We start from the raw sequence: 14826 nt of genomic DNA on the forward strand, positions 1-14826 counted from the left end.
ATAGAGACTGGGAAAACTGGTTCTCCTTCCCCTCCACCCTCTTTTCTTCTCCTTCTTTTAATAAATATCTTTCCTAAGAATAGAGCAACTTCCCTATGACCGCCCCGCCAAAAAAAAAAAAAAAACTCTGCAAATTCTACCTTGAAAAAATTAGCAATTTAGTATTTAAATAATTTGTAATTGAGAAACTCTCTTCCTTTCCCTAGTTTAAAACCATATATTACTACATTTTGTTCAAGTGGTGAATACCCGGTAAAAAGTGGTGTGTGTGTGTGTTATTTAAACAAGGATTAAAGCAAACAGCTACTAATCAGTAGCATCGCTCTATTCCTATAAGTTACTCTGGGGTACTTAGTAACCAGGTATTTACATTTGAAAACCAGGGATATTGAATGAGAATTTAAGATGAGAAAGAGAAAAAAATAATTAAGAAAAAGAAATTATGAAGAAATATGAATAAGGAGGAAAGACGGCAATAGTGATTTTTTTCTCCCCTAAAACCAGAGGTCCCAGTGCTGCTTCTCCACTTTTTCCCTGCTGAACAAGAGGTTGCTTGCCTATGTGGCAAGACAGATAGGTAAGTGACACGACTGGATCAAGAAACTTGGAGATTTCCTACATAGACATTTGTGAACTTCTGTATTCTATTCAGTATCAGATTAGTTTGTGATTTCTCTTCCACGTCATTAAGACCCACTACTGCATGGTAGAGAACTGCTCGGAAGCAGAGAAATACCAGAGAGAAAAGGACCCTATCCCATTGTGTGAGCTGAAGCAGTGTAACACCCAGCCTTTCAAAACACCTGCACATAAGAGAGCATATGGAAACTGCCTTCATGGTCAGGCACTGTCTTTGTGCCTATTTCCTTGTGGCGGCAGAAAATCTCTACCAAATCCCTGAGACAATACAGTAGAAGCTAAGCATATCGGCTCAGGCAAAAAAAAAGTCATGGAAGTTCTCCAGCTGCCTGACCAGTGCCTGCTTTACCAAGAAGTGTCTAGGGAGCCTTCGACATAGTCCATCAGTCAATGGTTGGCGGGGCTTTTCCCCTTGACACTGCTGATGCCTGAACTGTGTATTAGAAATGCCAGCTCCTGTACCAAAGCTGACCTATCCATTCTTCAGTGTGCTCCTTCTGATTATGTTGACACACCCTGGACAGTACTTGGCATGGCTATTTGTACACAGTTCCAAATGCAGGTAAACCACAAAAGTTAAATAAATAGATAAGTATAAATAGAAAAACATATCCAGAGCAATTTACTGGTAGTTATACATAATATTAAAATTCTTTTTGTAGCTTTATCCTACCATGTTTCTTATAAAAGGCAGTGCTCATTCACTGGTTCTTTCATTAATTTTTTCCTTTATTGAAATATTTTTTCATTCAGTGCTAGGCACTGGGGATACCAAAATAAAGGTCCCTGCCTTTGAAAAGCTTCAATTATACCTAATGAGATAAACCATATTCTTTTAATTTTTCTAATACATTTCAAACAGTGTAGAAGAAAGTGGAAATAGCCTAAAATGTCTAAAATCACTTCATAATAGAAAGTGAATTTGACTTTTTCTGTTATAAAGGGACCTCTCTCTGATGGCCCCATTTCTAATAGAGTCCAAGTTTTTATAATAAGAATTAAGCTACTGAGTATTAGGGTTTAACTTTAGCCATACTTTTGCTAGAAGGACCTGTTCTTTAAACTATCATTTTCGTTTCTCACTGTATGCAAAATAATAATAATAATAAACCAAATATCACCAGAGGAAGACCAAAGGTAGTAAAGGGAGAGTAATATTTAAACATTTAATGAATAAAAAAATATAATTTGGGGGTTAGTTTAAAGTTGCATTTTCATGCATATCGTCTTTGCCCCCCACTATAAAGTTTACTTTCTTTTATATTTTTTTTCTCACAAAGAGCCTATTATAGTCGTATTGTTGTGGTATTTAAAAATATTTTTAATTTCAAAAATAACCCGCATTCAACTTAAACATTTGTAGAAGAAAGTAACCCATGGCTTATTCAGCATTGAGAGTATTTCTGGCCAAATGCTATTTCACTGTAACTATTGCCTTGGGATACTTGGCAATGAAATACAAGGACGTCAACATTAAACAGGATCTGGTTTTTTTCTGTGGTAGCAGATATTTTTTCATAGTCAGAACTGAAATGACTAATGTTAACCAAACAAAATCAGAAGGTCACACCTAAAACTGAAGCTAATGTTTGACTATGTCACTCCATTTCAGAGTCTTTGTTTCAGAACAGACAATTTGTCATTTTTCTTACAAAGAGACCTATGATATTCTTATAGACTACTATTTGACATACCACCAGAAGGTAATATAAGAACATATCCCATAGAGCATGTACTCATGTATAATATGGCAGAGTAATAATAGACCATATTATTACTATATAACTTGCAAATATAGTTTGAAATTGGAGGAAAGGAAGAGCATTTACACATCATCATAAAGACTGTGTAAGCTTATGTTTGGGAAAGTTCACTTTCTAAATCTGTTCTGGCATAAATTCAAGAAACTAAGCAAATGAAAAATATTCTTTACACACAAATTTTAGAATTTTTAAAAAGCTATAGATATCTGGATCTCTACTCTATTTGGACTGCCCAGATTTTGTCTTGAATATAAATGGACTCTATTGTCAAACAGAAGTTAAACTAGAGACTATCATCCCAAAGATAAGGTTCCTTTATTAAATTATAATTCCAATTTTATCACTGTGTAATTGTGATCTTGAGCTTAAGCACATGATCATCCAGTTTCTCCATCAAGCAAATGGGACTGATACTTTGGCATAGTTTGTAGGTATATATCAGTATAGGGAAGGTATATACAGGAAAGATATATATATAGAGAGAGAGATCGATTTTGTAATAACTTGAATCATATTCTAGATGACATAGGGGACTTCCTATCTAAAGGAACTCTATTATAAATCCCTTTGCAAATTAAAGAATATTTTTATAATAAAAATAACCATTCATCAAACTACCAGTTCATATATTCCAATGCTGGCACATAAAGTTTTTCTGTGATTATTCCCAGGTAACTTTCTTAAACTTGCAGTGGTAATTTGAATATATCATAGTCAATAAGCAATATTTACTGCTACATTCAATGGGTAGACACAAAGCATTAGTGTAGGTATACTAAGTAGTGATAAAAAGAATATAATACACAATTGAACAAATATCAAAAAGAACATAGTGTTTGCTTTTTGCATAATCATTAGCTTTAAAAATGCATCATTATAACATTTCACATTTACAATGTCTTAAAGCATTTTCCTATATAAATATAGAACATAATAGCTATAGAAGTTCCCTTCCAGTGTATCCACAAAACTCTGGGAGTAAATTCCCTCAGATTCTTTAGCTTTTAAAAATTAAATTGTCAAGCAGAAAATTCGTGATTCTAAGCTGTGGCTATATAGTTCTCTCCCAAGAGAACATCCTTGAAAAACGTCTGCTATTTTGCCCAACTGAAATAATAATAATTTAAAAATTATATAGGATATGAAAATATAAAACGTAGTCAATTTGAGCATTTAATATAGCCAAGTACTTTTCTAAGTGCTGTATATGCATTATCATTTAATCTTCACAACAGTGTGAGGTATATTATTACCATTTTATAGATGGTGAAACAGGCTCACAAAGATTAAAGTGACTGGTGTGATGACACTTGTTTCTCAAGCGGTGGAGCCAGGGGATAAGCCAGGCAGTCTGACTCCAGAGCCTGGGTTGGGTAAGCCCATCCCACTGCCACATCGTGGTCCCATATTCTCACTTAAAACATTTGGATTATGTGAATTCTAGTCCCTAAACATTTCCATTTAAGAATTTAATTCAATAGATTTTTTTTAAGTCTAAAAATTATCATTTGAACCTATTAACTACTTTATAAAGGGCCAGAAATAGGCTATGGAACAGTTTGTAGAACTCTCTGAAGAGGAGTGGGGAGGGTGGGAGGTGCAGTGAGGCATTTGGTAGAAAGGAATGGTTTTCCAACAATTTTGCTGTGGATCTGTGCTTGAGTTTCCCTTCAACTCTGTTAACCAATGTCCATCTCTCCTTGATATTGTTTTTATTCTGTTAACACTGGCTATCCCTAACTCTCCTATTACTAAGAAAATAGCAAAGGCAGAGTACCATGGTAGAAAGAGCTTGGACTTTGTCATCAGCTAAATTTCAATTCTGAGTGGTCTTGGGTAAGTTATTTGATTGCTCTGAGCCTCGAGCTCCTGATCTTTAAAAAGGAGGCAATAATAGCCAACATACATCAAACCCTTAGTATATACTTGGTTTTGTTCTAAGCACTTGGTATATATTGTGTAATTTATTCCTCACAGTGACGCCCTGAGATAGTGATTATTATTACCACCAGTTTCATTTTGCAGATGAGGGTGGTACGGAACGAAGACTTTAAGTAACTTAACCAATGTCATACAGCTCCATAGTTAAAGAACTAGGGCTCAAACCCAGGAAATCTGACCCTAGACCAGGTCTTCTTCTATAAAGCGCCAGAGAGTAAATATTTTAGGTTTCGTGGACCACACTAGTCTCTGCTGCAGCAGTTCAACTCTGCCACTGTAGCATGAAAGCAGCTGTAAACAATATGTAAACAAATGGGCATGGCTACATTCCAACAAAACTTTATAAGAACAGCCACAGGGTTGAATTTGGCCCTCTGGCTGTAGTTTGCTGATCCCCTGCTCTAGAGCCTGCATTTTCAACTTCATCTCATAGGGATGTCACAAAAAATCAAATAACTTCCTTAAGGTGACTTATGCACATAATAATTGCTCAAAAATCGTAGCTATCATTAACTCAAGAGTTTTTAAACCATACGTTACAGAAATTCTTTGATTATTTGTGGCCCATCTCCTTCCCTCCAGGGAGGATTGCATTTAAGTCATCTGTTGTCTTTTATGCCACCCTCTTCGTAGCATGTAAGTAAAATACACTCTCCAGCCACATTTCCAGAAATGGTAGACATGCCTGAAATTATCTCACTGTGCTAAATGACGGCAGTCAGCAGAGTGTTTGGCTTATAAAGATGCTCAATAAAATTGATTTTGATTTTCATGATTTTAATTAATTCATTCCACTACGACATCATCGGGTATTATGTTCGCAGTAATGCGATATATGATAATGTAACTTTAAGTGTAGGAGGATAAGGGGAGCTTCACCTTGCAGAATTTCCATCTGCCTCTAAATGTAATTAAACCAGATGCGCAGATTTTCAGTCCTTGTCCACCTGTTATAGCTGGGTCACTCCTTGGGTTCTGTTTTGACCCATGGTTCATTGTTGCTTGTATACTTTATGAAGGCACTGTCATACCTTCGGCACTCAATAAAATGTTAATTGAAAGAACATATGTGTCCTCCTAGGGTTAAATAATCTTAAGTGGCTGCCCATCTTTGCTCAGGATGTTTGCTCTGCTCTCCCTCCTCTCCCTCCTTCTTTGTCCACCCTTGCTAGACTAGGAACCCTAAGGACTGTGCAGTAGTCACCACTGTATCGCCAAGCACCTAGCATGGCCTGGCATACAGCAAGTGTTCAGTCACTTCAATCAGCAAGTGTTTGATTGAATGAATGAACACATACACAAATATTGTTTGATCATCTGTTTCATCAGTTCATTGCCTTCTGCCTAAGGGGTACAGAGGTTGCTTTTAGTATCAGTAAATTGACTGTGTTCCAGGAGCACATTTACAGTGATTGTTCATAGTGTGTCTTTAAAAAAGACAACTCTGAATCTTTTTTTTTTTTAATTTATTTATTTTTGGCCGCGTTGGGTCTTCGTTGCTGTGCGTGGGCTTTCTCTAGTTGCAGCGAGCGGGGGCTGCTCTTCGTTGTGGTGCGCAGGTTCCTCATTGCAGTGTCTTCTCTTACTGCAGAACACGGGCTCTAGGCACGCGGGCTTCAGTAGTTGTGGCACGTGGGCTCAGTAGTTGTGGCACACGGGCTTAGTTGCTCCGCGGCACGTGGGATCCTCCCGGACCTGGGCTCGAACCCGTGTCCCCTGCATTGGCAGGTGGATTCTTAACCACTGCGCCACCAGGGCAGCCCACAACTCTGAATCTTTTTTTTTTTTGGTACGCGGGACTCTCACTGTTGTGGCCTCTCCCGTTGCGGAGCACAGGCTCAGCGGCCATGGCTCACGGGCCCAGACGCTCCACGGCATGTGGGATCTTCCCGGACCGGGGCACGAACCCGCGTCCCCTGCGTCGGTGGGTGGACTCTCAACCACTGCGCCACCAGGGAAGCCCACAACTCTGAATCTTCAGTGAAGCTTTCTACATAATTAGAAACGAGCAGTGACACCAGAGAAAGGTCTAAGTCTTAAAAACCGGATTGTCAGCGGTTTTCACATGTCCACGAAGCAGAGGGGTCTGAATTTAATGAGGCATTTCTATAGCTTGGCAGATCCTTAGCCTGACTGCAAAAGTGGTATTTGTGTGACCCAGGCCTGTCAGTTTGCTGGATAACAAATCGGTTTGACGACAGAATCAGTGTGATAGAGCTTTATGGTGGTAGTTCTTTGCGTTGAAAAATAAAATTGATAGGTTTTCCACCAAATTAAATGAGTAGTTTGGTAACAAAAAAACACTACCTTGGACCTTTGAAAAATGTTGCGCAGTTCTCAGTCTTGACAGCCTTGACAGGAAGAGCCAGATCAAGACATCAAGGCCATGCTGGGTGTGGAGGTGCTACTATTTAATTAGTACCTCCCATGTGTAAGTGTATAATCTGTTTAAAACTCCAAGATAGACTCGATCAGTAATTCTCAACAGGGAGCAGTTCTGCCCCCCAGGAGACATTTTTGGTTGTCACGCATGGAGGCGGTGTGGGCATGTAGAGGGTAGAGGGCAGAGATGCTATGAAACATCCTACAGTGCACAGGACAGCCCCCCAAAACAAAGAATTATCACACCCAAAATGGCAGTAGGGAATGAAGTTCAGAAACTTTGGATTAAATGATACCCAAGGTTCCTTTGCAGCTCAAGTTCTGGGATTTTAGGATATATTAGATTATGTATGTGAAAGAATTTTATGAGTTGCCAAACACTATACTATAAATTCAAGCTACTGTTATGATACAAGCCATTGCTGCTCTCCTTCTCCTCTCCGGTATCTGTCTGGCAGTCATCCTTTCTGTTCTGAGCCAGATCCCTCAAAGGTGTAGGTCAAAAGAGCCAAGATAAGGGGTGAAACTAGAAGTCCCTCCTACTGCTTGTTCAGAGTTTGAGAAAATCCAGTAGACAGATGTGGCCAACTTTGCAGGTTCATTGTTTTCAGCATTATCCCATTAACCTGTTGAGAAAAAGTATACGTGTGTAATGCTTATTTAAAGGGAACCGGATAGCCGATTCTTAATGGGTATTTATGTGCTGCCAAAGCCCCAAAGAAAATTCCCCCACGCCACCTCTCTGGAGTGGGTGGTGCTACCCCTCTCCTGGTACACAGCCAGCGTCCTTGGGAACCCACAGCCAAATGCCTTCTTTTCAGGGATGTGCTGATAGAAATGCCTGGGAAAAGTGAGCCTCTTGGCTTTCATCTGTTTATCAGTCATTCACTGAATGATGCGCCTTGCCGTAACAAAATCTGTACAGGCATCAATACAACTTAAGCGACAATACAATTAACTCTTCTCAGATTAGCCAGGACCCGACAGAAGGAATGGCCCAGAATGTCATTATTCTAGTGCCTCTTTATCCTTCCAGAATTTTCCCTAAATAAAAGAGAAATGGGAGGATTTTTGTGTCTCCCAAGGATCGTGCCTTCAAATAGCACAAGGTTGCCGGCTGAGATAGGAGAAAAAAAAAAAAGAGAGAGACCAGGCTTCAGTCTTCAGCTTACTGTGTGGGACCCCAGGTAAATTCCAAGTGCTCTGCCTCCAGTTTGAGCAGGACTTCTTTTACACGTTCAGACTGAGGTAACAGAAATGTCCCCATGCCAGAGGCTGGCTTGGTGGTGGGAGTGTGCTCTCTGCTGTTTACTCTAATGGGTGGTGGTAACTTGACAGAGGAGCAGTAAGATAACCGCTCAGCGTGAGGCCAAATCTTGGAAACTTTTTGCAGAAGCTGGTCTTCGATTCTATTCCCCCTGATGTGTGGCACTAAATGTCATTTGATCTTGGAACCAATACTCTGAAATGGGTGCTATTACTAGCACTATCTTAGAGATGTAGACATGAAGCCTCATGTGACATGGCGAGTAAGTGGCACATTCATGATCTGAACTCCTATTTCTTCAACTCCAAAGTCTTTGCTCTTAACCAGAATGGCATATGTTTTATTATATCTACACATTGTGTATATGAGGTCATGCCTAAGAAGTGACTATTAGTAAACAAACATTTTATGGTATAAATAAGGGGACATTAAGAATAGAACTCTAACTGCAAACAGAGATAGAATTACCTCTTGGATAAATACATTCTAAAACCTTCTACTGGATTAAATTCCATCTAGTGCTGGAAGACACTGCTCACCACTGAATATTAACTTCAAATTGCAGTGTGTCCGTTGGTCAGCGAATAAAACTCTTCCAAGAATTCCAATTCCAAATTGCCTATTAAACACACACACACACAACACACACCTGTGAACCAAAGCTCACTGGTAGTTTGCATAATTCTAGAGTAAACTCATGCTCATTTTTGATCCTAAGACTGGTTGGTAAACACTGGAAATATTTCCCAGTACAGTGTTTACAGTGTTATCCCTTGCCCTCTAAAATGTCCCACTTCAGGGAATTCCCTGGCGGTCCAGTGGTTAAGACTCCACGCTTCCACTGCCGGGGGCCCGGGTTCAATCCCTGGTGGGGGAACTAAGATCCCGCAGGCCCCACAGTGCAGCCAAAAAAAAAAAAAAAGTCCACTTCAAAGTTAAAACCTTACTGAACTGTACTCTAAACTGGTACTAAGGGAATTCAGATCCTTGATGACTTCTAGTTTAAGTCTGAGTTAACCCCAAAATGTTACGTTACCCCAACAAGCTCAAACTCAACCTAAAATAAAGACAACAAAAATTCTAGCTAATAGTTCAGAATAATAATAGCTTGATTTGAAAGTATATTCTCCTCTGTTTTACATGCCAAACTGTGAATAAATGATTTGTTTTGAATATACTGCCATGTTTGTTTAATGCAAGCAGCCTTCAATGAAGACTAATGCGTTTTTAGTGTGTGCGAGCTCGGCTCTGTGTTGGGAGGGTCCTGCCTCAGGGGATCTGGCATCCTTGTGAACGACTGCACCATTTGCATCCAATGCAGCAAGTCTCTTCAGGTTCTTTCTGAAGAGCCTCTTGCAAACTGCTGTAGCCAAGGGTTAGGTGAGAAACAGGCTTACACTTGGACGCCTGAGCCACATCACTAATGGAGAATCACACTGCCAGACAGCTTACTGCAGTGAACAGAATCTGGGAGGCTCTGATATGCCAGTCTACACCAGAACTCACAAGCTAGGCTTCTCATTCTGACTGGTTTAAAGTTGGCTGGGGTAATACCTCTTGCTTATTTCCCTATAAACACAAGAATCCTACATAGGGGTAAGAGTCTTACCTCAAGTTCATATATCTTTTTCTTTTTCTAAGTTCAGATTTCTTATGCTGACATTTCTTGAGCACTTGGTGCTAGGTTCAGCACTCAGAGCTTTGCATGGATCATTTCAGCCCAATGGTGAGAGTTAACTTAGTGCAGCTGTGGTACCGACTCTAAGCCACATGTGGGTTCAAGGTAAGCTCCGTGAGGATGAGGTCCACAGGCATCTGGCACATAGTAGGTGCTCAGTAAATATTTGCAGAATGAATGAAGAAATGAACACAAACTCTTCTGTGTTTGTGTCACTTTTAAAATCTTAAGAAATTGTTCACATAAAAGTGTTAGGAGCTGAGCCAACAATCTTTACCAGATGTCTCTTCTTCTAGGCCTCACAAATTTGACCATGTAGTTAAATGGAAAACAGCTTAGAATGAGGGTGGGAAGGCAGCTCAAGAAGACTCTTTAAAATATGTTAGAACTTAAAACTTCATCCTGAAATTAAGTCACTGCTCAGCATAGGAAACAGAGGGGAAAGTGACTGTAATACTTAGCAATAGGAATCTCTGTTACTTAGTCTCATTGATGTTCTCTGCACATCTCCTAGAGCAGAGGTTGGCAAACTTTTACTGTACCTGACCAGAGAGTAAACATTTTTTTTTTTTTTTTTTTTTTTGCGGTACGTGGGCCTGTCACTGTTGTGGCCTCTCCCACTGCGGAGCGCAGGCTCAGCGGCCACGGCTCGCGGGCCCAGCCATTCCGCGGCATGTGGGATCCTCCCGGACCGGGGCACGAACCCGTTTCCCCTGCATCGGCGGGCAGACTCTCAACCACTGCACCACTAGGGAAGCCCGAGAGTAAACATTTTAGCCTTTATGGGCCATGCAATCTCTGTCTGAACTAGTCAGCCCCACCACTGTACTGCAAAAGCAACCATCTTCAAAAAAAAAAACGAGTATGTATGTGTTCCAATAAAATTTTATTTACAAAAACAAATGGCAGGCTATATTTGGCCCATGGCACAGTTTACCAAGCCCTGGTCTAAAGCATGTCTAATTGTCTTAAGTTTTCTGTTTCATCTCTGACAGAAGGATCATACGGCTAATGCCGTATAGTTCCCCTTTTTTAAGGCGTTAAATAAACCATATATCTTTCACATATCTATGCCTTTGGCCTTGAAAACTCATTGAACAGCACACCATGTAATTTATTTAACTGTGGTATATTATCTTATAAAGACGAGAAGAATGGAGTTCGTAGCCCATAAGGTTTTATTGAACGTACCTTTTTTTTTTTTTTGTGGTACGCAGGCCTCTTACTGTTGTGGCCTCTCCCGTCGCGGAGCACAGGCTCCGGACGCACAGGCTCACGGGCCCAGCCACTCCAAGGCATGTGGGATCTTCCCGGACCGGGGCACGAACCCGTGTCCCCTGCATTGGCAGGCGGACTCTCAACCACTGCGCCACCAGGGAAGCCTGAATGTACCATTTTTAAATGGCCTCTAATGAAATCCTAATTTTATGGAATCTTTTTATTCTTTCTCCATCTCTGAGCTTTCTCACTCTTTTTTTTTTAGTATGTGTGTGTGTTAAAATATACATAACAAAGTTAACCGTTTTACCTGTTTTTAAGTGTCCAGTTCAGTGGCATTAAGTACATTCACATTGGTGTGCAGCCATAACCACCAGCCATCTCTAGAACTTTCTCATCATCCTTCACTGAAACTCCATAAACACTAATTCCCCATTCTCCCTCCCTCCAGCTCCTGGCAACCACCATTCTACTTTCTATCTCTATGAATTTGACTGTTTAGGTACTTCATCTAAGTGGAATCATATAATATTTGTCCTTTTGTGTCTGGCTTATTTCACTTAGGATGTCTTCATGGTTCATCCATGCTGCAGCATGTGTGAGAATTTCCTTCCTTTTTAAGGCTGAATAGTATTCCACTGAGTATACATGCCACATTTTGTTTGTCCGTTCATGTGTCAATGGACTTCTGGGTTGTTTCTACCTTTTGGCTACTGTGAATAATATTGTTAGGATCATTGGTGTACAAATATCTGTTTGAGTCCCAGTTTTCAGTTCTTTTGGTTATATACCCAGTAGTGGAATTGGTGGATCGTATGATAATTGTTACCTTTTTGAGGAACTACAATACAGTTTTCCATAGCAGCTGCACCATTTTACATTCCCACCAGCAATGCACAAGGGTTACAATTTTTCTACATTCTTGCCAACACTTATTTTGGTTTTTTGTTAGTTTCTATGTTTGGTTGGTTATAATAGGCATGCTAGTGGATGCAAAGTGGTATCTCATTGTGGTTCTCAGTTGTTTTTATGCTAGTGTTTGTAGTTAGTGTAAAAAATAGTTCATTTAAACACTACATTAATTTATATCTCATGCAAATTTTATATATATATATATATTCACATATATGTGCATTTATTCCTCTCCTAATGCCAAAATTATGTGAGATGGCTTCCAAGGACATGAAAACAGTAAGATGAATAATATACATAGCTAAATTCATGGCACTGGGGATATAGAAGACTAAAAAAAATGAACCAATAGCCACGATTAGATGAACCTGAGAGTGTGTTGTGATGTCCTATACAATTACAAAACTAAAGTGACAAAGTCAATCCTCAACTTGTTAGTGGCCAAAGAAAAAAGGGAAAGGGGGCCAGTAACATGATTCACTTATTCCAGATGATGAAAGCTCAGGAAAAAAAGGCTTTTCTTGGCTCGCAGATATAGGAAAATAAGCTATAACTATTTTAAAAGAGATGATATGTTACTGAAAGCAGCAGAATTTTTGGTGAAATTAATGGGGCTGGAATTGGGAATGACTCCTCTAGCCTGACTGTTATACAACTTTTTTTGTGTTAAATGGTAGTTTCAAAGTACAATTTTAGGGAAATAAAAAGTCAACTCCACATCTCTCAGGAGAGCGATAAGGACTATTCCTTTGGACTTTAGTCACTGTTTTATGTAGGACAACTATGTAAGATCTTGAATTCCCTCATATATGTTTATATATGTACCTGGCATTTGCTTCCCAGGTCACAGATTATAAATGCATATGTGTTTGTACAGATAATCTTCTTAAGAATATATCCTTATCTTCCTTTTGGAAGGAGGGAAAGATCTTCATGTTCAAATTTGATATTGAAATTTCTGCTTCAACTTGAAACTACAGGAACTGATGTATATTTTCAAATTTATACCAGAAAAAAGGCTTCATGATAACTGGATATGTTGCCAAACCAGCCTTCAAGCAGTTGAAGAGCAAAGCAAATTAAAAATAAGAATAGAAGCCGTATCAAACAGATGTTTTTAAAGAACTGAGAAAGTGTCAAAATTACTCTAAAACTGAAAGAATTGGTCTGAAGTTTTACCCAGAAGTTTGGATGAAGAATAATAACTGACATTTCTTGAGCATTTACAATGTTCCAGGCATAGTTCAAAGTGCTTTGTATGTATTAACTCACTTCTCTAAACTCAACAAAGTTAATACTACTGTCATCATTCCCATTTTATAGATAGGGAAACTGAGGCATGGGGTAGCTGAATATCCTTGCTCCAGGTCATACAACTAGGAAGTGTTAGAGCTAGGATTCACACACAACCACGCATTCTGGCTCCAGTGGCCAGTCACTGACCCACTAAACTGCAGGGGTCCCCAGCCTCTGAGGTACCGGTCCCTGGCCTGTTAGGAACCTGGCCGCACAGCAGGAGGTGAGCGGCCGGTGGGCGAGCGAAGCTTCATCTGTATTTACAGCTGCCCCCCATAGTTCACATTACCACCTGAGCTCCTCCTCCTATCAGCATTATGGTGAGTTGTATAATTATTTCATTATATATCACAATGTAATAATAATAGAAATAAAGTGTACCATAAATGTAATGCGCTTGAATCATCCAGGAACCATCCCCCACCCCCACCCCATCCGTGGAAAAATTGTCTTCCACGAACTTGGTCGCTGTCGCCAAAAAGGTTGGGGACCACTGCTAAACTGTACTGCCCCTTGATGTTACAGCAAATGAACCAAAGAAGTATTGGTTGGCCAATGGGCAAATATCTTCTGTTGTGTCCCTATATTTTCTTTTGTTTTGTTTTCTTTAAATGATCAAACTTACCTTAATTATCCTTGAAATTTCCCTTAATATCCTTATGTAGAATTCCCAGTAGGAAATTTTTTTTAACATCTTTATTGGAGTATAATTGCTTTACATGTATCCCCATATCTCCTCCCTCTTGCGTCTCCCTCCCACCCTCCCTATCCCACCCCTCTAGGTGGTCACAAAGCACCTAGCTGATCTCCCTGTGCTATGCGGCTGCTTCCCACTAGCTATCTATTTTACGTTTGGTAGTATATATAAGTCCATGCCACTCTCTCACTTCGTCCCAGCTTACCCTTCCCCCTCACCATGTCCTCAAGTCCATTCTCTACGTCTCTGTCTTTATTCCTGCCTGCACCTAGGTTCTTCAGAACCTTTTTTTTTTTTTTTTTTTTTTAGATTCCATATATATCTGTTGGCATATGGTATTTATTTTTCTCTTTCTGACTTACTTTACTCTGTATGACAGTTGCTAGGTCCATCCACCTCACTACAAATAACTCAATTTCGTTTCTTTTTATGACTAATATTCCATTGTATATATGTGCTACATCTTCTTTATCCATTCACCTGTCGATGGATGCTTAGGTTGCCTCCATGTCCTGGTTATTGCAAATAGTGCTGCAGTGAACATTGGGGTGCATGTGTCTTTTTGAATTATGGTTTTCTCTGGGTATATGCCCAGGAGTGGGATTGCTGGGTCATATGGTAGTTCTATTTTTAGTTTTTTAAGGAATGTCCATACTGTTCTCCATAGTGACTGTATCAATTTACATTCCCACCAACAGTGCAAGAGGGTTCCCTTTTCTCCACACCCTCTCCAGCATTTGTTGTTTGTAGATTTTTTGATGATGGTCATTCTGACTGGTGTGAGGTTATACCTCATTGTAGTTTTGATTTGCATTTCTCTAATGATTAGTGATGTTGAGCATCCTTTCATGTGTTTGTTGGCAATCTGTATATCCTCTTTGGAGAAATGTCTATTTAGGTCTTCTGCCCATTTTTGGATTGGGTTGTTTGTTTTTTTAAATATTGAGCTGCATGAGCTGCTTGTAAATTTTGGAGATTAATCCTTTGTCAGTTGCTTCATTTGCAAATATCATCTCCCCCCCCCCCCCTTTCT

At 39.7% G+C, this 14826-nt stretch overlaps 1 protein-coding gene and 1 long non-coding RNA gene across 4 annotated transcripts in view; one reads left to right on the forward strand and one right to left on the reverse strand.

Moving 5' to 3' along the window:
* RBM47 (RNA binding motif protein 47) overlaps positions 1-14826 on the forward strand; it is a 165588-nt gene that overhangs the window by 135820 nt on the left and 14942 nt on the right. The gene's annotated exons all lie outside the window — the stretch shown is intronic.
* LOC113618841 (uncharacterized) overlaps positions 7078-14826 on the reverse strand; it is a 9633-nt gene continuing 1884 nt past the window's right edge. Inside the window, exon 2 of the long non-coding RNA XR_003432142.1 lies at positions 7078-7351. This is a non-coding gene — a long non-coding RNA (uncharacterized LOC113618841). The remainder of the gene's footprint in view (positions 7352-14826) is intronic.

The sequence above is a fragment of the Aethalodelphis obliquidens genome, unplaced genomic scaffold, assembly GCF_003676395.1.
Source record: "Aethalodelphis obliquidens isolate GAN/ISIS:26980383/991018 unplaced genomic scaffold, ASM367639v1 scaffold6, whole genome shotgun sequence".
Lineage (NCBI taxonomy): Eukaryota > Metazoa > Chordata > Mammalia > Artiodactyla > Delphinidae > Aethalodelphis > Aethalodelphis obliquidens.